Below are 26,001 nucleotides of genomic sequence, written 5' to 3'. Positions count from 1 at the left end.
GCACCTCGCGGGGGAAAAAAACCAGCCAGAAAACAAATAAAAACCACTTAAAAATGGGCACCCGGGGTGAGGGACAAGTGTGACAAGTAGCTGTGACATCGGAGGAGCCGGAGGAGAAGGGACAAGGCGTGACTGAGCGTGACCGTCCCTGCGGCCAGCGCTGGGAGAGCCTGAAGGAGGAGCTGCCGCTCCTCATCACCTCACTGCTCGGAATTAGCGCTTTAATTTTTTACCTTGCTGTACAAATCCATTTTCATTGGAAATAGCTTAACCTAGCCAAGCTGAGCCTGTTTTGCCCTCTACAGAAATGGGTGCATCCTGTCCCTGGCCTTAATATGAGCTAGAAGCTTTTCCCGTATCACCAGCTGGGGGCTGTGTACAGGTCACAAGCAGGATGGGACTGCTGGGAACGTGCCTTGAGCTGCTTTATTTTCCAGCATCAGCCTCATTACATGGTTATGACAATGGGAAGATGCCATCAGCTCACATCCCAGGCAGCAGACCAAGAACTTAATGTTACAACTCACTTTATAAGTTTTTTGCCCAATCATACAAAGCAAAAGCATATCGACAGCAGTTGCATCCAACCGCTTTACACACAGGCACCTTTGGTTAAAACAATGCTTGCTTATTTTGACTACAATACCTGTTTGTAAGCCTTAAAACACAATGCACAGAGCTCCATTATTAAGCTTAGAACTTCCTAATATCTCACAAGATAAACTTTTCTGTAGCTTAGGGAGTCATTCTAGACAAGTGTTAATACACAGACCATTGTTCTATTTGTCCTTACTTTTCTACTTATTACATAATTTTTCTGCTGACCAATCTTATAGCTACTGCTTAGTTCTGATCACAGTTCTGCTGTCTCTGAGGCCTGCCGTTTGCAGCTTTCCCAAAACCCTTTGATTTTAAGGATTCCCACATTCCCCCCATCTTTTCTCCCCAGTTGCTCTGCTGAGGAGGAGGGTAAGAGAGCAGCAGGGTGGGCGCCAGGCAGCCAGCCAAGGATGCCCTCCACACACAGCCTGCACTTGTGCTTCGGGTAAAAAGGAACCTTAAATCCACAGGAAGCAAAAAATGTAACAGAAAAGAGTGTAAATGCTAACAATAGTGGGAGAGCTCTCTACCTGCCCAGAAGTGTAACCCCAAATAACCTGATCCTCCCACTGCTCTCAGGCATGACTCATGTAATTGTCCATCTCACACATTGCTTGAAAACGCTGCTGTTCCAGCAACAGGGCTTCCAAAAAACTTCTTGGGGTTTTTGTTTGCTTTTTCTTTTTTTTTAAACAGCGTGTTAATCTTTGTTAGGAAGTCTACAAAGTCACAGCTTCTAGGAGTAAAGAAAAGTATGAATCTCCCTCATGAACAAACTTCATTTTAACATCTCTACTATGTCTTCTAAAAGTGGAAATTTATTCAACATTCAGAATGATATGCTGAGAATTAATGAGAGCTCTAGTTAAAAGCAGAGCCTTACATTTGATTTATTCTGTTTGTGATTTTTTTTCCCCTCACATAAAACAGACCCATGTTAAGGGTACTGTGCACATACCACTTCTGTTCAATTTGCTTCCTTAAAACAATTTGCTTCCTTCAAACAATATTTTATATAATATTACAGTTGTACATAATTACTCTTTATTATTCCAAAGCACTTAACATTTGTATTGCTTTAGAATTTGATGTAAAAGCTCCCACTGATATTTCTATCAGCAGAGTTAGGACAGGGCTAGCCAAGGTTTGAAATGTCTGCTCTTACTTATCCAGAAGTTCATTTTCTGGATGGTCATGGTGCACAGCAATTAGGAGAAATACCTGTTCTGAAGGATGAATTAATAACTCCATTAGCCCTGATTTAATTCCAAGGGAGAGTGACCACTATCTCTCTTCTTCGAGAGGCAGCAGCAAATTGGGCAGGAGGTAGGAACACCTCGCCCAGCTCTGTAACTCTGGACATACAGACAGGGAACAGCCTCCAGAGCTGCCACTTTGGGGACAATCTTAACACACACCCAAAGCCATTAAAAACAATTGGGAGTCAAAGTCACTGACCTTCAAAGTTAAGTCTGTGATTAATTTTATTGCCAGTAATTGCATTTTAAAATAATGTTATTAATAAGAAATTGTACTTAAAATTAAGCCCATGTGCAAGTCTGAAGACCTGGAAAAGACAAGTATTTACGTGTTTTCACTTTGTTCCTCACTATACATAACTCAGACAAAAAGATAATTCCTCTGAGAGACCAAAAAAAAAAAAAAAAAGGAATCCAGCCACCTTTATAGGCACAGCTCGTTATTAAAAATGTAAATTGAAACTCAGCTGCCCATGTAACCTTTACCTCCCACTACTGAAGTATCTGTTAAGCTACTGTCTGATGGGATAAGCAAAAGGCTTGCTACTCATTTGCTGGGTGACTGACTAGTAGGGCATACAATTTCAGTCATTATAATGGCAGTGTTGGGGGGTTTGTTATTGTTATTTTGTTGTTGATTTTTTTAAACAAGGCAGAATGATCGATCTTCCAGACACCTTGGAGAGAAAACTCTCATAAAGTAATGCTTGCATGACTGTTTCAAACTCAATTTTGATTAATTGACTATATTATACTTCTTAGAATGACAGCATGAATAAAATATAGAGTATTCTTCTCAGGTAGTTCTTTGAATAAAAAAGTATCAGACAGCAATGGAAGTATCAAATTTCAGAGTTGCACTCAGAGCTTGGAATAGTCCTCTTAGAGGTAACATGGTCCTCAGGGTTTTATTCCTTATAAAATGCAAACTCAAGTAACAAAGCCCATTGTCAGTTCTTTAGTTTATGTATTTAGTCTTGACATTATGCTGTCCCTGGGCAACAATCACATTTCATTCTGCCCAGACTGACAAAATAACACGGGTGTTTTATTTGATTTGATGCTGCAATGGACAATTAATCCAGATCAGATGGTTTAAAGCAAAGAACACTTATTTCAGTGATGTACTTGATCTGTTGACAAGACACTATTCTAACTATCCTTCCTTGGAAGTCAGCCTACAATGCTGACACATAAACCCTTAAACTTTCTACCTATGAAAGTGCATTTTACCTTCCAGTTTTTAAATAGCATCTCTGAAGTGTTGTTACACAGATGAATAAAATCGCTAAATTCATCACAAAGCAAATTTACAACCACTAAAAAGCTTGAAGCACATTGTTAGTATAAGATGCTAGGAAAAACAAAATGCATTTTTGAAGAAAAATATTGACTCATTTTATTTTTTACCAATTTGCAAAATAATTTGTCCGCATAGCATGGGTTGGGGTGGAAAAGCTATAAAATAGAAATTTTTTTCTTCTTAATCAATAACTCAAATTGATACTAGCTGATTTAAAGGGTGATTATAATGATAGCAAAGAGTTTTGATTAAAGAGCTTGGGATTTACTCCAGTGGAAAGACACAAAACTAGTGTTGGACACTTCATGTGACATTTATATAGGATGGGGATAAAACAGTGAGAAAAAGGCAAAGCAAATAATTTGCAGTCAAATTCGTCTCCTTGCTAATATGCATCTGTGAAAGGAAGGAGCACAAAGGAGGAGGACAGACATTCAGAGACAGATCCTGTGTGTGAAAGTGGCCTGGGAAACAGACTCTCCTCTTTGTCAGTAGTGTTCCTACTACAAGACAACTTTCCTTCTTGGCTGGCTTCCTCTAGATGAAAACGTGACAAGAAGTGGTTTAATGTGTACAAATGATGTTTGACATCACTGAATTCAAGCCATTCTCTTTAGGACATTCAGGAGGAAAAAACTACAAACCAGGCCATACCATTTATCCATTTAAAAGGGTAGGATGTTGTGACCTATTCCAACAACAAAACAAGATCAGAGAGGATAAATTGCCAGTTTGTCCATATGAAACAAATGTCAGCTGAGATTCAGAATCACTAAAAGTCAATGCTGTAAGGGTGTTTCTTGAAATGACTAAAAGTTGTTTTATAATATAACTGTTTTGAACTAAAAGCTTTGAGATTCTTATGTAAACGTACATTATGCATCTGGAAGGCTTTCAGTTACCAGCTATCTTCATATTGTCAGAGTGATTAGAATATGAGCACTACTTAAAGTTCAAAAGAACAAGGAGGCTTTCTAAGAAGCTGTTGGGTTCGTTTTTTTTCTTGTTGTTGTTGTTCCACATTTGGAAGTCTGTATCTTAAAAGAGCTTACTTGCCTCTAATGTCTTCTAAACCCATAAAGCTTTTCACAGCCTAGAAGGACTTGTGTACATAAAACAGTATTCTGAAAACACTGAAACTGAAAAAAATCCTTGAAAACACACAGGGAAAAGAACCCTCCCAGAAGTCATGAAAGCATGTTCTTTCACCCTGTTACCCGACCTAAAACTGCCAGCAACATGATAAATATCAATCCTCAAATATTCCTATAATATCAGTTCCTGAAAGGGCAAGTATGATCACAGTTTGGATTACTTTTTAAGATAGAGTCATTCTACATTTAACAACTAATCTTTCAAAATGATAATTCAAGGACTACTGCAAAAGACAGACCATTCTGATTCCTCCTCATTTTAGTCAGTGTTATTTTCTTGAAACAGTTCCCTATGAAAAACAGTGCAACATTGGTGAGATTTTGGATTTGTTAATTCTGCCTCCAGGAAAAGACATTGTGTTAGAAAACATATCCCCCATCAGTTAATGTGCTTGTATCAGGGAAAGTCAATTAGTGTTGTCATCTTATTGCAGAGCTTCTATACTGCTGTCTCCTTATCACAAAAGTTCCATACCTCCTTGGTGTTTCTCATGGCCATCTCCTCAGAGCACTCTTTCTCCTTCACAAAGCAGCCAACTGACTCCAGTTCCCCTCTCACCCAGCCACCCCACTCTTTCATAGCACTCTTCTTCTCATTGCTTACAGCTGTGGCCTGTTAAAGTCAGGCCTGCTCCTAATTTTGATAATTGGCCCAGCTGCAACTCCTTAGGGCTAAGATTACTTTCTACACTATCTTTGTTTTCTTATGTTGTATCCCCCTACAAATTAGGATTCTGAAAGAGCATTTGCAGTGTGTTCTACTCACATGCAAAACCATCTCAAAGCCTTTTTAGGCTGACTTGTTTCTGTGTTAGCACTCACATTTAGCAACTTGTTGATTAGCATGCTGTGTTATGGGGTAGATTTTCCCTGGAAAAACAGGCTAATGGGTGCTCCTTAAATCTATGTTCTGCACAAAGAACACCTTCTTGGAAAAAGGTGCAATGGGAAAGTCACTTCCTACTGCCTCTTAGAAATGTGGACCATCCTGTCTTTTATGCCTGTATAACATATTTGCTATTTTTTACCCTCCTTTGTAATATATCTAAGAATTAATCCATGGAAATAATGTCATGGGGATTTCAACACTTATTAGAAAGAAGAGGGCTAAGTTCTCACAGGTAATAAAACAATCAGCTGCAGGCATGCAAACAAACTCTTTTTCATCTATACAAATATGTTCAGCTATTGTTTTCAAACCTTTGTGTTTCTACAAAGTTATTGAGCTTCAAGTCTAAATCTCATTTTGATGTCAGTGCTTCTCACAATTTCAGTGCCAACAGTGTCTTAGTGCCTGTTCAGAAATTAAGAGAGAAAACTACAGCAGTGTCTGGGGCAGGCCTGGTTAAGAACTCCTCCCAAAATTCCTTGTAATAGAGACAAGAGTAGTCCTATTTTCACAGAGGAACATGAGGAAGAAGGCAGCCAGAAACTGTGAAAAAGAAAAGAAAAGGAACTCTGCCATGGCAGCTGAGAGAACAGTACTGTCAGCATTTTGGCCTCTAAGGTGGAAGTCTGAATCCTGCCCTTCCCATCACAAAACAGCTGCACAGCTCTTTTGGAGACAGCCCTGGCAAATTGAGATATTAACCCCCACCAGCAGTTAAACTACCACAGGAGATTACACTGAAGACAGCCAGGTTATTTTAAATTGACACTTAAGGTATGCTGTGCTCATCTGTTTTGGTTTTGAATCAAAACAGATTAGAAACATTCAAAGAATCTGTTAACACCAATTTGACTACTCAGAGAACAGAATCCAGCTCAGTAGCAGAAATGAAAAATTGTTCCAACTATAAATTGAACAAAATTCTGTGAACCCTCAGAAATGGAAAGTAAAAACTAACATGCTGAGCGGAAATGTTCATAATATCAATACTCTGAGCAAGGCGTGTAGATTAACTGGAAATCAAAATACACAGGAGGAGATAACTTCTGCAATTCCAACTCACTTAAGATACTCTAGATTATTATGATGAAGGCCTCTCTGACATTCCAAGACTAAATCCTAGAAATCTTTCCTAAGGGTGGTCACCATTGACAAGATTTATCATTAAATGAGTGCAGGGTCACTGTTTTACTAAAAGAATTGTCAGAGAAAAATCTGTTGATCCTCTATTTTAAATGCAGTAACAGAGACTATTCAAGATGTGAGAGATATGATCTGGTTGTCTCTTGTCCAAGAGGAATAGTATCAAAGGATAATCCAAGTCAGAAAGGACCTTAGCAGATCTCACAGAGTAAGGTTAGCTAGGAGATCAGATCTGGCTGCCCACCTCTTGATCCTTTGGAACACTAAAAACTCCAGAGGTGGAGACCACACAACCTCCCTGAAGAATGCATTTCAGTGTTTTCATAGACTCCTTGTGAAGTTGTATCCTTGTGTCCAGAGCCTGTACTGGAGGAGTCATTCAGAATTCCTGCGGGTGCCTCCCTCACTCAACAGCAGCATTGCTGCAGTTATTTCCTGCAGAGTCAACACAGGGGCAATTACAGCCTCATTCTCTAAGATATTGTCACTAGCATAAAACAGCCTTTAAATATCCTTTGTCCACAGTTCAAAAATCTCTGCTCCAGGATGGAGCAAATTATCTAGGCATCCTGAGAAGAACCAACTTCACTACTTATGGATTCTTTATGACAAGGGTACAGAAATTCCAAATTTACCTTTGGCTACATCTGACGCAAATGTGTGGGTAGAAATGTTATTTAGGTACTTAAAATAGGGAATTCAAAAGCATGCCACTTCACAGGAGTCTTTCTTGCATTCTTTCTCAGCAATTTGTCTAAATGGAATAAATTTTCTCCTTTTATGCTTATGCTTTTTACACAGAGCTTCTTTGATACAGAGGACATGGGTAAGGATGGAAAATGATAATATTTTGTTTGCTCCTTGTACAGAGAAGGAAAATGCTTTCAAGACTTGTAAGTACTAGTCACATTTTACAAGAAAGTATTGTAAACCTTTAGAGAGATTACATGATTTCCCAAAGTCTCCTAGTGAGAGAATGGTTGAAACAAGAACAGAGCTACATTACTTCATCCAGTATATACAGTTCTACCCCATCCTCTCATTTAATTCCTCTCCTCTAATATAAGATATTAAAAGTTAACAGGCTCAGAGAGCAATGACCATGTTCCTGGAACAGAATCCAACAAAGATGTCTTAATACACAGAAACCATTCCTGGATGAGAAAGGCTCTGAGGATTTGGGAGACAAGGAGAGGGCTCAGGTAAAGCATGGTCAATGTTTCCATTCTTCCCTAGCCTCCTCTGTTTGGATGGGGCTGGATAACCAACACCAGCTGAGATGATCTTTGGCCTGACCAGTACAGCTATTTATAATTTACCTCCAGTATGTGTGCTAAGTGTGGAGAACTGGATAAATCACTGTATCACCAACAAAGGAGATAGTGCTGTAGAAATAACACAATGAGAACGTTTGGCTATTAGGATATTGCAAGAGGCCAACTGTTTAAAGGGTTTTGCCTCAGATTCCTAGACTTTTGGAGTTACTATAACAACACATCAGCACCACCTAAAAAATGTTTTCCCTCCTTTCTTCCTTATATATGCACAAGACTAAAGTGTTTTAGAAAATCTGATCTCATTGAGGAACCTCTGAGCAAAGAATAATGTTGACCAAAGCTGGCAGAAGTTGGCAGTCTCACAGACAGGGCTGTATTGCACTGCTTGGTCACTTAATTTTCATAAAAGGGTTTTAGCCTTGCATCCTATTTCCCAGGATCCTCAACAGCAGTGGAGGTTTCTACCTAGATACAGAGGAATTCACTGATGGACAGCTTTGGACAGTGAAGAAAGAGCATCTTCATTCAGCAGCACTGGGAAAAGCTTGGAGCCAAGAATGGTCCAGAATAACAACTCCATAGGGGCAGGATTTGCATATTAACAAGGGTGGGTGCAGAGGCTTTGCCTTCAGAACAGTTTTGGCCTCTGAGGAACAGTGTCTTACTCTACACATCTGATTACATGTGGAACATATCAATGTGCTAGGGATGGCAATATTCTGCTCTTCAGGGAAATCAAGATGCTACTGAATATGTAGTGTGATTATTTTAGGGTGTTTTAAATACAATATTCCAGAAAGTGGCCTGGCTGATCCTACTGGAAATGGGAGAGGAAAGACATAAGGGGCTGCTTACATTATTAAACTGCTGTGGAAACCACAATGAATTGTCAGAATACAAACAGTATTTACCTTCTTCCTAGCCCTCCTCTAATATCCAGTCTCAGCTAGACATTTGTTTAAGCTCCACCGCTTGGCTCTGATGACAGGCATAGAACTCATATAGATGGGAAAAGCCACACTGCTGGAGCAGACACAATGCTGACCTTTCCCTGTGATAGTTCATCCCTGTACTTGTGAGAGCCCTGCTTGTTATTTTCTACTGTCTTAACCTATTGACCAGAAAGAACTTCCACATACTCCATACAGATAAATCAACTAGTGCTTTAAGGGGGAGTTTGCTGCAATATTATTTCATAACAAAAACCTCTAACTGCTCTTAGTACAATTTAACACTCGGGCTAATCGGTTAAGAAAGAGAGAAAGAGAAGAAATAGGCTATAAAATAAGATATATTACTAAAACTCACTGTAAAATTCTGGTGTTTCTTTTAAAAAAAAAAGATATACTGCACTTGTCTCCTGCCCAGATACCGATCTACCCTCAGAACTGGAAAATACATTTTTGATACATCTTATTTGATGTCTTGCTGGCTGTGTTATATATTCAGAGCAGAGAGTCTGAAGCAAAGAACAAAGGCTGCGTAATTTGAACTTTAACTCATACTTCACAGGTCGATGCCTCACTCAGCCTGCAAGAAAAAGCAATTATTGCACTTGAGCTAACAATATTATAAAAGGGGGTCAGTGACACACCATTTCAATGGCAAAAATATGTGCAGTAAAACGAATTAAACTAAAAATAATTTATTTTCTTAAAAACACCATAATCTCAACCACCTGACTGAAGAACTGTTCAAAAGCATAAAGGAACACACTGACATGACATTAGCTGCTTGAAATCTTACCCTGAAGTACTTCTGAATACAGTTGTGATTGAGCCTTATTTTTAATTTTAATACCATCCTTTTCCCCTCTGGGTCACTAATTAGATGCTTTTTGGACAAAAATTTTAAACAATGAGAGCTTCAAAACCAACAGGGTGACCCATTCCTAAGTAATGTTAATTTAACTCTGCCCACTTTTGGTTACTTCTATTTTTAACAGTGGCTGCTTTCATGCTTGGCAACAATTGCTGTGCCTTTTGGAACAGGTAAATTGCTGCAGTGAGTGACAAGTTAGTCCTCTTACTGTGAGACTGGAAGCTGTTCTTTCCATCAGAAGTGAGCTGCTTGGAAAGAACAGATTTTATGCTTCACCAAGTTTTTTCCTGCCTGTATACAAGAGGACATTATCTCACTGGTGCCACAGCTATGGAGAAAGGGAAAAAGGCCCTGTGTGACTGATGTGCAAAGTGCTCAGCCAGAACCTGCTGCTTAATGAGGGGGACAGCAAAAGGACAGAAGTCTCCTTTCAGCAGCTTGTGCTTTCTGTGGAGGGAACCACTCCAAAACACAGCACAAAATTTGGTCTTTGGTACAGAAAAGCATCCCCCAGCTGTTCCCATGGGACATTCTTTTCCTTGAAGTCCCTGAATTGGAGCACGTCCTAGAAACATTTATAGATTGTGGAAATACTTGACCTAATATAAGACAGGGGGAAAATTCCCACTCACAATTCCCCAGCTCGGTCTCATTTTGCATTTTCACCTGTTAATAAAAGTGAGGATCAAAACACTTAATTGGAGCCTTTGAGCAAAAATCAACTTGTAAGCCAAGGCATTTGCTCATGCTTGCCCAGGTCTGCCCCAGTCTCCCATAAAGCACTGCTGTATTTATCAGGACAGACTAATTAGCTGCTTGTGCTGTGTTCAGCTTTGAGCAAAGCAAAGAATCTGGAGAACTGCTAGAGACACATTGCAGCAAATGGAAAAGCAGCTGGGGCAGCTACACAAATTCATCCACTGTGGGAAAAGAAAAGTTTAAGCCAGTAAATGCAGCATCAGACAGTGCTTGACCTTTGAAACTGTGTGTCAGCCTTGGTGGGAAAACAAATATTCCACTTGTCATTAACAGGCATCTCTTCTGCATGTGAACAACAGGCTATTGTGCCACAGAAAAAAGAAATGTCCTCAACATCTTGCATTAATCCTCCCTCGGGGGAGTACAGGGAGAAATGTGAGGTGGGGGCACACACACACAAAAAATAAGTCCCCAAAAGATCAATGCTGCCATTGTTTTCTTTAAATAAAAAAATCGTAACATCACTGTAACAAGTTCAGTTTTGGAGACTTGTTCAGACTTTGGAGACAAGTTCAGACTTGGGAGACTCCAAAAGCAAGGGTGTTTGAAATATTTAAATTTACAACATGTGTATAATCACCTAAAAGCTATGAGTGTCAAACAAGAATAGCTAGGATGCAATGCAAAACCCTGGGCAAGAACAGGACAGAAAAACTATGTAAAAATCAACATTGTCCTTGAATGTCTTCCCCTCCTAACTTTTTTTATTAATTTGCAGTTAATGACCAACATCACAAATGCTAATTTGATTTGAAATATTGTTTTGGAAGGTCCGAGACTGCACACAAATAGCTTAAGGTGCAATAGCATAAGAATGAGGATATAATTCCAGCTCTAATACACCTGCTGAAGCATAGTTAGACACTGCATTGACTCTTCTCTTTTTAGAGGACACCAAACTGTGTGATGTCAAGATAATTAATCATGTTGTATTATTAATCTGGAATTTAAAAAAAAAAATCTTTTACCTGCATCTTTGTAAGAAAACTACTTTAAAAATTATATTAGCCAATATGTCCCTGTTGTCTTATCATAGGAAATAAAGCAGTTTACTTGTGAAATCAAGCATAAAAGGCAAGTGTCTCAAATGATTAGTTGGCTGTGTATAAAATGGAATGCATGTCTATTTATATTACTTGATAGGTTATATGTATGCACTGCAGAAACCATATTAAGAAATCAAATCAAATCAGAATATGACAGCTTTTGAACTGATCTTACCTCACACTTCCTAACTGCAGACAGGCCAGTCTGCTTGGTCTAGAATGTTCCAAAACAAGTGTCTTTCTTAGACCCCTCTAAACCAGCTAAACTAAGGATGACAACCTTGCAAGAGCATTCCTGCACTAAAACACATGGGGAAAAATGAACCTTCTGCCCAGTTTTTACAACAGCTGCAGGAGAAGTACCAGAGATAAAAACCTGCCTCAGTATACAAACCCTCCTGAGCACTCACTGCTCTGGTTTGTGTCACTGCAGCTTCTGCAGCACTTTGTGTCAGGGGGTTCCTTGCCTGGCAGCGTTCATTAGGAGACTTTATATCAAGGCACTGATCCTCTCCATCTGTTTTGAGCACATTGCAAGAGTAAATCAGCTTAAAGCAAGTTTATCCACCCCTTGCAAGATTAGGAGAATCCTCATTTGGCTCAAAAACATCAATTCTCATGTGGTCCATTTCCAGGGATGCAAAGCAACTTAAAAAGGAGGCAAGCAGATGAGTGCAGAGTGCCAGTGTGCTGCCTCCTGCCCACAATTCTCCAGTAGCTGTAGGTCAGTGGATTCACACCTCTCATCTCTCTGCAAAGAGGAGGTTAAAGTGCTTTTGTTCTTTATCACCAGAATTCTGAATTACTGCTCTCTGAATTGTGTAAGCCATCCATGGAAGAGATGTTACTTGCAGCGTTTTTGTACCTGTACCGCGCCTGACTTTTGCCCATTTACAAATCCAATTAAATCACACTACACCAGCACACATACCAAAACCTGGCATAAAAATATAACTAGAAAAGACCCCACTTCTAATTTGTTGAATTACAAGAATTCTTGTCCTACCCTACACCTTTTAGATTTTTTGCTTGGTTTTAAACTGAGACTTGGAGGAAAGAATTGCAGAAAGAAAATCCACATGGAATTGTATGATTTCATTCATATCCATGAAAAAACAAACATTCCAAGGAGTGCTGCCAAGGACAGAGGCTACACCTTAACAGGTAAGGGAAAGGATTCATTTCCACTTTTAATGAAGAGTTGGTTTTAAGGATTCTTTTTAGCTACTTTCTTGTGAAGTTTTGAATTTTTTAAAGGTAAAGGATTATTAAAGACTAGCTAGCCTGCTATTAAACGTTTAGGGACTAAAAATGTGAACATATTTGTCTAACATCATAAAATGTAAGCCAAATCAGTTTGTCTGTTTGTTCATCAATTCAGAAAAATGTGTTGAAATAAAATATTCATGGTACAAGCCTCTCAATTGGATTCCTGGATTGAGCATGCATGGCAGAAGTAATCTAAAAACATTTTCGGATTTTTGTATGTAAACGTAGGTTTTATTTTTTAAATTATGGCATTTTTAAGGAGGAAGATTTCCTGTTCACTTGAATATTTCTGGATTGCATCCAACTTACTACAAATTCTTTTGATATTTATAAAAGTAAACTGGAAAGATGTCTAATTTCCCTGAAGCTAAAATCAACCACACAAACAGAGCAGGGGTGGGTGTTCTATCTTCTCCCACCCACTGCAGAGGCAGAAGAAAAACCCTCCTTTCCAAAATCTCCAGCCCACATGGATACAAACACTTGAAACTGCACTTCTAACAGCCAGACCATGCTCTGTTTTACAAATAAGCCACTTGTCCCATTCAAGCATCTATTAATTAAAGGCTCCAATATAGATTTTCCTTCAAAGAAAACCTTCACACATCTACTCCACTGGTGCCTACAGAATTCCAATTTAGATTTCAGGATCAAACAACAAAGCATTGTAAACTTTTTTTCTTTAAAATCCAGTTCCCTTCCATTTATCCTCCTTTGATCAGGTTTTTTGAAACCAAATTTGAATTATTTCTTTTTATATGGTTGAGGGTTGTATATTTATTAACAAGATCAATGTGATTAAGATGATTAACAACCTCAAACAGTTCTCATCCCTGATAGAAGGGATGAAGAGCAAGGCAGAGATTCAGCAAGAGGCATTCTTAGTTTCCATGTGAGGCCTCAAGTTGGAGTTTAAACATTACTTAATCATTGAGCTATGCCCTGGAAAAAAACGCCTTTGTAGGCAACAGACTTCATTTTATAGGGTTTTTTCCCCTGTATATTTTTAGATTTACTTTTTTCCCCTTATCTCACCCCATTTTCTGTAGAATGTTTTGTGAAAGACTTCAGCTCATACTCGTGTCTGAAGTAACCTTTAATGTTTTCATAGCTTGAGCAATATTTCCATAAGGTGTTTTATGTCCATTGATACCCCATAAACAATGCTGGGTCCTGCTATTCTGTTAGAATAAATCAGCATAAGCTCCTTGCCTACAGAACTAAACTGGCTCACATTTGCTGTAAATTTGGCCAGCTCTTTATTTAGTGATATACAAATCTGAGTCCAGCTGCTAAAACTTGGAGCTGCATAAAATGCAGTGACCATGAGAGGCTCCATGCTTCTCAGAGTTGATATAGTTTAACTCTCCAAGTTTGAAGTCTGAAAGGATCCCAGTGAATTCAGTTAAAATGTAGCAAAAACAAAAAATTTAAAAAAGCAAACTCCACATAACTTTCTGCCAAATGCTATACAAAACTTTGAGTTTAATTCAAGGTCAAGATAAAAATGAGATTCAGAGAATAAGCAGACTGGTAAAAGTCACTATCTCAGTTAAAGAAGAGAGGAAGGGAGATCAAAGCACACAGAAAGCATCCATGATAAAAGCAAGGGACCACCCAGGGAACAGAGCCCTTGGCATCACTCAGCCATGACCCACTACACCTGGAAATACACAGAACAAGGGATGGTGGCAGCTCTTCCCTGGGGATGATACCTGAGAAGAGTAACAGGGCAGAGCAGCCTGTGCTGCCCCACAGTAAAGGACTCAGCTCACAAAGAGCCACCAGAACACAGGAGATATCAGTCTTTCTGTATCAATGACAAGCGCTGCAACAAGCTAGTTTAGAGGAAATGTCACCCACACAGAGCCCTGGATTCCCACAATCTGTCCAGAATAGCAAACACCTCAGTCTTGAGTGCCTCAGAGTAGCACTCAAGTGACTGAGTTTGTAACAGGCTCAGCCAAAGCAGCTTCTCGCCATTTGTGGTTTCATTCTCAGGATTTCAGCTCCTGTTGCTGTGAGGAGCCCTAGGCCAGGAACCAGCACTGAAACTCACACCTACAGAGAGACCAAGTGCAGAACTGATAAACTGGTGGGGTGGTGCCTGGATCCTGGTGTTCTGTGAGCCCAGAAGGACCAGCACCCCAGCTACTTCACAGATCCCACCTGCCCTGTCTGCACTGCTAGCATTTGTCACATCACATGTGGTACCTTCACAGCAAACTTCTGCTCCGAGATAATGCTGAGCATTATCTCTCTCCTGAGTGAGAAACTTAAGGTCCTTTGTGCTTTCATAATCTCTTCAGCAAGGCCAGAGTAAATCAAGGAGGAATTGGAGTCATATTTTTAGATTAGAATAAATACACCAGCTATGGTTCCCCTGGCCTGATCATGCACACAATATCCCCATACATCATATATGATGTAAATTTTTACATCATATATGACGTAAATAAACCCCCATACATCATATATGATGTAAATAAAGATTTGCACTTTGAGGGAGCTGTGCTTCAGACCTTGAAGCACTATGTTTCCCTGAGCTAGGCAGTGAGCACACAGTTGTGATCTAGCAGCACAATTTTTCAGGATCTGTGTGCATCAGGTCAGCAAATACAGAGGAGGAAGAAACCAAGATGTACTGCAAAGAGGGCAAGCAGAAAAAAGAGTGAAAAACAAAGAAAGCTTTTGGGGAACAAACTTGCAGAAATGGAGATCATATGCACTTGAATGGAAAGGAACAAGTAAAACTTTGGGACCGTAAATGTGCTTCAAAAAGCTCAGTTAATATATAACGCCATAGGCTGTAAAGACGTGATTTAAGCAACTGTCCCAATGTTTGCTCTAGATTCCACTCCTCAATTCATATTTCTGCTGATGTAACCTCCCCTTGGCCACCAAAATTGTTTTACTGGACAATCTTCTCTTCATACTGATTTGAGGGGTTAAATGCCATGAAGTTTCTACATATTGCATACTATCTATAAGCTCATATATATGCACAGCATATTGGGTAACAACAATACATGAAAAGCCTACCACTTTGCATTACAGAAATAACTTCTCAGCTCATTCCTGAGTATGTCACTGATGGAACCATATACAGAGACTTTATTGCTTCACTCAGCTCAGTGATTTGTGTGAAAAATTCCCCAATATTTTTTTTTAAAACTTTGTGTATTCTGAATAGCAGCTACTTATTGAAAAGATCCAAACTGACATATGTTGACAAAACTGCCATCAATTTATAGAAAAAAAAGGACTATCTGCTTCTTCATTTTTTTTTCTCTAACTCTTAACACTGTTTAATCTCAGGCTTTTTTCAACAGCTGATAATGATAGTGAACATACTTTGCTATGAAGTTCTCAGCTGCAATTTCTTCAAGGTTATTCACAGTGTTTTACTGAATCACCTTTAATATTAGTTGATTAGTGCAGTGTAAAAATTGATTCCTGACAGATCAGTTTCTAAAATGGTCTAGGAATGGTCTAATCAAAGGCAAGGAACCTTCTAGGGCAAGCTCCAATTAAAATCAAAACAATACAATCCTACCTCCATACTTAAATGAAATTACATTTCAGCTTCTCACAAAAGCATGAATTGAAATTACATTTCAGCTTATAAAAAAGAATTATTTGGCAGATCAGTTACTTACAGTGGTTTCATTCCTAAATATTGTGCCATTCTGTGTTCTGCTGCTACCAAACTATCAATAAAATCCTCATCTCTTGTAATTGAATTTAAAAACTCTGTCTAAATGTGATCTTTTTATACCTTGCTCTCAAGTGGACTGCAAATGAACTTATCTTAGAGCTCAGTTTGGGTTCAATCAAACCAAAACTTCAAGGACTGTATTTAAGCAGTACCATGATTTAAAAACTCATGGAAAAATAGCAACAGAATCATCTCTGGCATTTGGAATTCTCCTGACACTAAGGCTTGCATATATGTACTGGCCTAAAAACTGCAGCATCATTTATTTGAACTTTAAAAATAAAAATCTGAGCTTTCTCATGAGAAAAGTTTGATTCAATGCATTTTCTCCTAGCATGAATGGCAGCTTGAAAATAGATGTTATTCAAAGAACACAGGATTACTGGAGCAAAACCAGTTCATTTCACTGAGTTGCTTGCAAGCTTAAGAGAACAGATAGATGAATTTTCTGCAGAATGTGGACCTCTTCCCCACAAAGAACTGCAACAGGAATGAAGCACTCAGTGAGCATCCCATTCAAGAGGACAAATGTGTCTAAGTAATTCTATGTCATCATTATCTGCAAGGCCTCAATCCTCAACAAAACAGCACAAAAAAAAAATAAAATCTTGCCAACTCCAATGCAGATGCAACCTCATTCTTCCTTACCAACAATTCAACAGTGAAGAAAATTTTTTAAATAAGACATAACCCACCTTAGAAATCCTAAAAAACAAATGAAGGTGAAAAGCAACATCCAACCACAGCAATACAGTTTGTGGTTTTTTAAGGGTATTCATTTCACAATGAATTTCTTCTCAACAGAAAGCTCCTTACCTCAGTCCAAAAACAAACAAGGAAAACTGCTTTCTCAAAACCTGCTACTCACTTTGTCACCTACTTGTTACTCCCTTCCTTTTCATGCTCGATTTGAGATTTTGTGCTGTACAAAGGAAGAGCATGTTTCTGGCAACAACCTATCCTCAAATTCTGCAGAGACTCAAACCCTTCTTGTCCTGGCATCGTAATGACAAAGCATCACAGCCTGATGCTGATGGGAAGAGACAAATTCTGTCTACAGAAATATAACTGGCTGCACTATTTGCAAAGAAACTTAGTTAATGTGACAAAGTTTTGGCAGTGGGGGCTGCAGGAGTGACTTCTGTGAGAGGGCAGCAGGAGCTGTCCCACCTTGGGCAGAGCCAGGTCCAGCTGGCTCCAAAATGCACAGCTGAATAAACAGAGCTTGGGCCCATTTTCCCAAGTTTTCTCCATGGTCTGTACACCTTGATACAATCTAGACACATAAATAATTACCTTCTGCATCTCAGAAGAGGCAGTAGCATACTGAAATTCTAATTGTTCAGGGAAGTTCTTTTCCTGACTAAATCCTGGCAAGAGTCAGTGTGGTGTTAAGTGAAAAAGAAGCCTTTGGAGGTTCAAATTGTTATCTCTGGAAAACTGTAGAAAGAAGAGTGGCATCAGTAAGAGTAGTGCAGATTTTCAAAGGAGAAAAAAGACCAGAGCCTAGCACAGTTTTACCAAAAAATATACAAACACATGTAGCTTCTATCTCCTTACAAAATTGTTTATTTTCATTCTTTCCAGCAGCAGGGATCACAATGGTGAGCATCCTTCCTCCCACATTAGTGTGAAATCAGCTCTGAGGAGGCAGAGGCAGATGCAGCATTAAAAATGTGAACTCAAGTGCTGGCCCCAAGCTGTCCCTGGGTTGTGCTCTGAGGTCTCCTATAATTAGTGATGAAGCAGCTTTCAGATCTCTGGGAGCACATCTGCAGCAGAGCAGGTGGGGAAACCAGTCCCATCACTCCTCCCAGGTTTCATATTTACAGCAAAACTCTCCCTCTGCACTGACAAAAACAAACCCAGAAACCCAACACACACACACACCACCACCAAGGAATCCTTAAACACTGCACTCAGTTGGGAATCTCTGCTTTGTAAGTCTTTAAAAGCTCATTCATGCCATGAATTGAAATTCATGCATTGAAATCAGAGTTGAGGCACTGGGGCTCCTGAATCCTCCATGCGTTTTGCATGAACACCCTTCCCACAAACAGTAACGTTAAAATGAAGACCAAACCAAGAAACCAAAGCTGAATTGGTAAGGAATACAAAAGGTCTATTAATGTCATTACCAGGAGAATTTCCAAATCAAATAAAAATATGCCAGAAATCTCACAGCATTTTTGGGTGTAGTTGGTTGTTATCTTGTATGGTAGTTCAGGATTTTTTACAAGTCCCTTTTTATTCCTGAAGAATTTAAGCTTACAATCTGCTGAAACAGTTCCACGGCTTCCAGGTACTGTAACAACAAAGGCATCAGGCTTCCTAACTGGCATAGGAAACTACTGAAGAAGCTGTATCATATCTTAAAGTGCCAATTTTAATGAAAGCTTATCTCACCTCATCATCTTAATGACAGGTTGTATAATTCTATGTCAAACCCCTCAAAATGTTGCCTGGCACTGAAAACACGTCTCAGCTATCACTACCTTCCACTTTTCAGGTAGTGATTTTTATTCTCATGTTTTTATTTAGTCAAGACTCAGGCTTACATGATTTCCTTTTTATAAAACACAAGACTTTCAACCACCAGCAGATAGTTCCCTGGGCACATGTTCTGGAATAAAACATTTGTGTGATTGTTTTGATTTATTTCCTCTTGCCTCAGTCAGGTTTCAGGAATTGAGCTGCTTGTACTCCTACCCTGTAGGGATTAACTTAATGACTCGCTTTGTTCAATCTGTTTTGTGCATCCCAAAGTCAATGTGATGCAGTGAAAGCCAGATGGGGGTTGAGGAGAGGGGGAAAGTCAATCATTTCACCAATAGCACACAAGCAGAGACTGTACAGAAACTGGTTGGACTGTCTGAAAGCTATTTTATGCTTGTCCAGCCTCTGTCTTCTGAAAATAATCCCCCAGTTTCAGTCCCACTGTTCTGTCACTGCACTTGCTCCTACTAGCATACAAATACACACATTACAAATAATTTTCATTGTATATCTATATTTTTCTAGAAAACATAATAATGCATCTTAAATTAATTCATCTCCTCCTCACTCCACTTGAGTGAAAAGCTTCATTTTTCAGATTGTTATTCACTTGATTATAGGTTGGAGCTGGGATATGGGTTTGTAGAGGCCCAGAGAAGCTGACTTTATGCACAGGGTGGACTGTGGAGGTGCATCCTCACCATGAGCTGAGAAATGCTCCTGAGCTCCTCAGAATCACTGTGCCTAGAATTAACAGGTGTCCAAAGAGCACCTGGTTTTTAAATCATCAGCCTTGGAAACTTATTCCCACCACCCTTGTAGCTCCTGGAGAACAGCACAACCCAGCAGAGCACAAGTGCAGGAATGAGGCCAAGAAGTGGCCATGCACTGGAGGGAAGGATTAAGACCTCCAAAGCCTCTGACCCATTTCCAGAAAGACCTCAAAGAACAGACTGTGCATGAGAACTAATTTGCACAGCAAGTGAAAAACCTGTCCACAAATATGTGCCAAGCCTGGGCATGGCCCCCAAGACCCTGGCCATCTCCTCAGCCACACCAGCACAGCTGGATTGATGCTGAAATCAGGACTGGCATCCCTTCAGCTGGAACCTGCACTGGAGATCTCTTTCTCTCTCTCTTCCAATTCTTCTCTCCATTTTCCTCTCTTCTTCTCTCTCCCCCTCCCCTTTAATACCTCTCTTCCTTTTTCCAATAACCCAGAACCCACTGCCACGTGCTTGCACAGCAGCTAGGGACTAATACACCAATTTACTTGCCAAGGGTGTAATTTACCAATAAAAAATCTGTTTGTGGCCCCTCTGATTTTTGTTCTTCCTTTCAATCATGAGCATTTCTGAATCCTACGTGTTTCTTTCCCCTTAGGGTGGGTGGTCATAGGGATTCAGGAGCTGTTAGCAAATGTACAAAATGTGGCTAGGTGCTGTAAGGAATGGGAAAATTAGGTTTTCTGAGCTTCCCCAAACCTTGCTTTTTTATTCTAAGTACGTGTCAAGGTACTATGAGAATTGCTGCTCTCCTTACATCAGCCTGAGCTGGGGGAGGGAGGGAGTAATGTGGAAGGCAAGAATAGTAGAGAAAAAATGAGATAAACTTCCAACAGTAAGCATCTCAAACAGCTGAATGTATCCAGAACTGTAACTGTTCTTACTGTATTTCTGAGCCTTTAAAAGAAGGAGCAATAGCTCAGATCCTAAGCCATTCTTAAGTATTAAGAATGTTTATTTCAGCTTTCTGCCTGAAGCAACTCAGAATTAATAGCACTTTTTGCTTGTGGCAATTTCTTTTTTATTTATTTTATTACTTTATGAGTAAATTTGTTCTTAATAATTTTCTCTGCAGGGAACAGGAAGACATTTATTTCCACAGGGAGCATTTCTCTTTCCTGGGGGTTCTAACAGTTAAAAAAAAATACTGAAAGAAAAAAGAATGAAAAAAGTTTTAAAAGAAGGATATATACACTCCTCTCGCTGTGAAATACCATCTTTTTTTTTTTTTCCAAGTACTGACAGTGAATTGGTTCTTTTAATTCCCAGGCATTTCAAGAACAGCATGAGACTTGCAAAGGCAAGAGAAAACAATACAGAATAAAAAGTACTGATTAACTTGTGGTGGCTCATTGAGTCAGAATGTGGTTCCCTACTGAGCTGCCTCTAAAAATCTTAAATCATCCTTCCCTTCCCGAAGCCCAAAGAACAATTTCATCTCTAAAGGTAAAAAAGTTAATTTCTTCAATCCAAAGTAGAGGTTTTTTAAAGGTGAAGGACCTTGAAAAATTTCATTTTTAATTATAAAACCTAATTAAAATGTCCACCAATGTATTACCAGACATGAGTTTGGGGTTTTTCTTTTTCCTTTTTAAGACAATCAGATACAGCTATTTCTTACAAAATAGCCCCACAGGTTTATGCTACGAAAACACATTCTTCTTGGTCCTACTTCATTGCTTTATTACTGGCTCCAGTTTTAATTGCCCAAATGAGAAGGGGTTACCATCCTTGAAGCATCACCACAGAGAAACAACATTCCCCACCAGCTGGCACCTCTCCTATGTTTTTCAGTAGCTATTGGTTTCTTTCACTAGAAGCTGGTAAACTTTCCACCCATTTCTCAAGACCTTTATTCCTTCCAAAAAGTAAGGTGTTACTACTTGAATTACTTTACTACCAGTATAATTATCAGGGATGGGATAACACACAACAGGGATGGACAAAGGACTCAGACGCTTCCATTACTTTTTTCCCCCAGAAGCAGTCCCATGATTTTTTTCCTTCATTTTTCCTTGTTTCTTGATAATGTGCTATGAATTTCTATTTGGAAACCACCAATACAGTCACCATATCATTCTATTCAATTGGGGTTTTTCCATAGCTGTCTCAGCCTTTTCCCCAATTTTAGTCTTTCCTCACTACAAAGTTCCTTCTCTTTACCCTCTGTGGTCGTCTTCACTCTCTTTCAGGCATTTGAGCTTTGAGCAGTGTAATGCCAGCTCCTTCCCTATTTATCTGGTAGATGCAAGTGATCTGTCATTTTTTAACTTATACTTTTGTCGGTGCATCTCTTCACACTCCCATTTGTTGTTTTTCAAATCCTCTCTTTTTGCCTCCAGCTGACTCCTCAGCTGATGTGTAAAAACACTCAGCTGATGTGTAAATTCCTTCCTAAGGTTTTATTCACATCCCTTACAGGATGAATAAAGGGGAATTATGCCAGAAATACTAAATAAAAGTTTCTCTGGGCATCTCCAGACTTTCCTGCAAGTTACAGAGATTTTATAATGGATTTTTCTCTTTGCTTTGTACAGTTACAAACTTGAACAACCAAATCCTGCCTTTTCCATGCTGCAGCTCTCCCTTGCATGTCACACATCATCTCTTGGTGTGCACCTAGCCTTGCTTATCTCAGAGGGTTTACTCACACCATAAGGCTTCACAAATAGGGGCCCTGAACTCAGGCCCTAAAATAACATAACCCCAATTAGCCCAAATGCTGAAGAATGAAAGGAGGGTCTGAACTTAGCTGTCATCAGCCATATCAGGAGAGAGAAATGGCCAACTTTTGTCTTGGGAATATGAGATTAAAGTACCAAAATATTAAACTAAACATTGTTGTGCTTTGGTAAATGTCAACAGCTACCTCAGTGGGAGAGTGACAGGCCTCTGGCAGACAAATTCAGTATAAAAGAGCAGATTCCAAAAAGAGCCTGTTTTACTCTTTAAAAGGAAACATCAACTCAAGTCACAAAGGATGACAGACAAAAATGACATTAGGAACAGCCTTTTAAAAAGCCTGTCATCCCAGGAAATCAATAGGAAATAATTAACTAATAAATGATAGCCTCTGCTATCTTGGGATTTAGTTCTCTAATGAAAACCTTCTTTCCTAATTTCATTAAAAACAATTAAGATATTTAGCACTTTGGGAAGACACCAAAGCCTCCAATATATATAAAAGAGTAACTTCCAATGCAAATATATCTCAAAACTAAGGATTATCTCAAAGAAAAAGGCATTAATAACACTGTAGTCTTTATCCTTACTATTATCAAGACAGCCAGTTTGTGTTCTCTGTTAGTGTCTGTACAAACACTATATATATACACAGAAAATAAAATATACATATATATGTGTCAGCAGTGGATTCATGAGTTGTGCAATATACATTATCCAGGTCAAATACCTTCTGTACAAACAGCACAACACAAAGCAATGCAGAATGATAAGTGAAAATTATATATCTAATTTACTTCACTACTTCAAATCAGAACTTACAGCGAATCCCTTTGAGATATTGAACCCACCATAGAGCATCAGATTTCCGGACCTTGTTATCATCTTTCCGCATTGTAAATCTACAGTGACATCCATAAGTCTATAAAAGCTACTGAGCTTGAATCTAATAACCAAAAACTACATAAGGAATTTCTACCTTGTCATTTTACTCTGTATTTACACAAAGACCTTAAAGGCTGATATGTCTGAGCTCCCACTATGAACAGACTTGTGCAATCTATTGATGGGGTTAATGAAATAAAGACAGATTAGCTCAAAAATATTCTTTATATATCCCATTAGTAGCTATAATTGAGCCCTATATATCACACACTTGTATAAAACAGCCCTGTTCTGATCATGTGCAGATTAAACTATACCAAAGCAAAGATGGTTTGAGACCCAATAAATAAAAGTATCATTTCCTCACCACTAATTGTCAGTATTCCCGTACACATACTTACCCACCAAATTAAAGCAGTTAGAAAAATAAAATTGAAAAACAGTCCGTGTGTGGACTACAGGTCTGGGTGAACTGAAGAAGACCTTGCACAATCAAGATAATGAAATACCCTGGTTTACTGAAATAAAAAAACCAAAAGTTGAGAAATCTGAATGCACTAACTAGAGGATCTCAATATATATATATTTGTTGACATATGACTACAGGGGTTCCATACAGCTGTTTCCTTATCACAAAAGTTCCATACCTTCTTGGTGTTTCTCATGGCCATCTCCTCAGAGCACTGCCACTTCCTTCTTCACAAAGCAGCCAAGTCACTCCAGTTCCCCTCTCACCCAGCCACCCCACTCTTTTATAGCACTCTTCTTCTCATTGGGTACAGCTGTGGCCTGTTAAAGTCAGGCCTGCTCCTAATCTTTGATAATTAGCCCAGCTGCAACTCCTTAGGGCTAAGATTACTTTCTACACTACCTTTATTTTCTTATATTCTATCCCCCTACAGATAGTAGTAGTATATATATAGTATAGTGTACATATAGATGTAGCACAAAATAAGGAACATCGATATATATAAGAAATGCATAAACTATATGGAAATAATACACACAAGAAATACAAAACTATAGGAAGGAAATATACACTGTAGAGGCCCTAAATACAAGCGGTTAATGTACACAGGCCCTGTCCAGAGGCCCCACAAGCACAGCCCTGGGCTCCAGCATCTCTGTCAGTGGCTGCAGAGCAGCAGCTGCTGGAGCCCATGCAGCAGGTGAATGCACTCCTGCACAGCCTTCCCGTGGGCAGCGGGATCACTCGCCAGCTGCTGGAAGAGGTTGGGAGGCTCAGCCAGCCACAAGTTTGAGGGCAAACTGATCTCCCCAGGAAGCCTCTCATTGCCTATGACAAAGTGGTGCAGTTATTTTGCCTGCAGCGAGCAGAGCAGGTACTCCACGATGTCCATCATCTACCACAGGAAATCCCTGCTGTGCCAGCATGCCAGGGGCATGGTGCTCAGCAGGTGCATCAGCACAGTCTTCAAGGTGTAGCTGGACAAAACTACAGCCAGCAGGCTGTGGCTGAGCAGCTGCAGGCACTTGCAGTGGCAGCTGTCCTGGGGGGCCCGCCTGGAAATGTGCGTGAAGAATTTGGCCTCTGCCACGGCACAAGTTCTCAACCCACGTGGTGCTTGCCGTGCCTACTGCTGATGGCTGGCTGCCCACAAAGATGTCAGAGTCTCCTCTCTGCACCCCAAAGATCATATCAGCCATGAGGCTTTCCTTCTCTTTGCTGAGCTGAACTCGACAGGAGTGCCTGGAGGGCAGCAGCGTTAAACGCCAGTGGCAGGACTGAGGCAACAGCGTCCAGGCTAACCTCATAAAGTGACAGAACCACTGGGCAGTTTTTTCCACATCCAGATAGGAGCCGGTGCACAGGGTGTGCAGGAGGCTGGGCTCCTGTTCCCTTCTCGGCTCCTGCTCAGGGTAGTGGAGGAAACCCAACATGTCCTCCCTCAGCTGCCCACTGCTGCAGGTGCACAGCAGCTCCACACGCACCCAGAAGTTCCTCTGGGCCATGCCTGCAGTGTCCAGCTCCAGGTGGAAGGCATGTCCTGGAGGGGGACTCAGAGGTACAAGCACCTGGTCCACAACGTCTTCTGCATGAGGACTCCAGCCTTCAAAGGCACTGCCCACTCCCGTGGCTTCTTGTGGCACTGGGTAGAAGCTGTGTGACAAGCCCTGTCCTAAGACGTCTGTCAGTCTGGCCATCAAGTCACAAATCACCAAGCAGCCTTTGTCCAGCTCCACAACAGGCAACTGGATGTGCTCTGCTGAAAGGCCTCCACGGTTATTATTAACATTGTGGTCCTCGTCTGCTTCAGTTGCATTGTGTTTGTCTTCATCATTTCCAGCAGCACTTCCACTCCCTTCTTTTCATTGTTCAAGTATTCCTTTGCATCACTGGAGCATTGTTTTGCTTCATTTCCACCATGGCCTTTTTCCTTTACATCAACACCACTGCCGCCTTCATTTCCATCCTTGTAGTCATCCCTGTTTCCATCCTTATGTTCTATGTGTGCAACAACATTGTCTTCTTCCTCCTCTAGGTTGCTGCCAGAGCTGTCCTTCAGACCACTGTTGCCTGGATGGTGTCTAAATGCCTGCACTCCAAAGCACAGCGCTGGGAGCAGGACGAGGATTGCCACAAGAGCCCAGAAGTGCCAGGCCAGCAGGGCTCCCCAGGCGCCAGGGCCCTGCTCCAGGCTCTGGTGCTCCAGCTCCTGCCTCAGCCGAGCCTTCTCCAGCTCAGCCCGCTGCCCCATGCGCTCCCACACGGCCTCATCCAGCCCCTCGCCCGCCAGCTGCGGCCACTGCACCAGGCCCTGCACAAGCCACGGCAGGAAGGGCGAGGCAAGCATGGCCTCAGCAGGGGACAATGGCAGATGGCAGATTCACTGGGGATGGCAGGGACAGAGGGAGGGGGGCACTGCTAAGGGAAGCGGGGATAGGAGCCTCAG

General features: G+C 40.3%; 1 pseudogene; it reads right to left on the bottom strand.

The window, feature by feature from the left end:
* Positions 1–24,213: 24,213 nt before the first annotated feature.
* LOC134419890 (inositol 1,4,5-trisphosphate receptor-interacting protein-like 1) lies at positions 24,214–25,252 on the bottom strand (annotated as a pseudogene).
* Between the last annotated feature and the right edge of the window lie 749 nt (positions 25,253–26,001).

The sequence above is a fragment of the Melospiza melodia genome, chromosome 6, assembly GCF_035770615.1.
Source record: "Melospiza melodia melodia isolate bMelMel2 chromosome 6, bMelMel2.pri, whole genome shotgun sequence".
Lineage (NCBI taxonomy): Eukaryota > Metazoa > Chordata > Aves > Passeriformes > Passerellidae > Melospiza > Melospiza melodia.
This window is presented reverse-complemented; position numbering and strand designations above follow the sequence as displayed.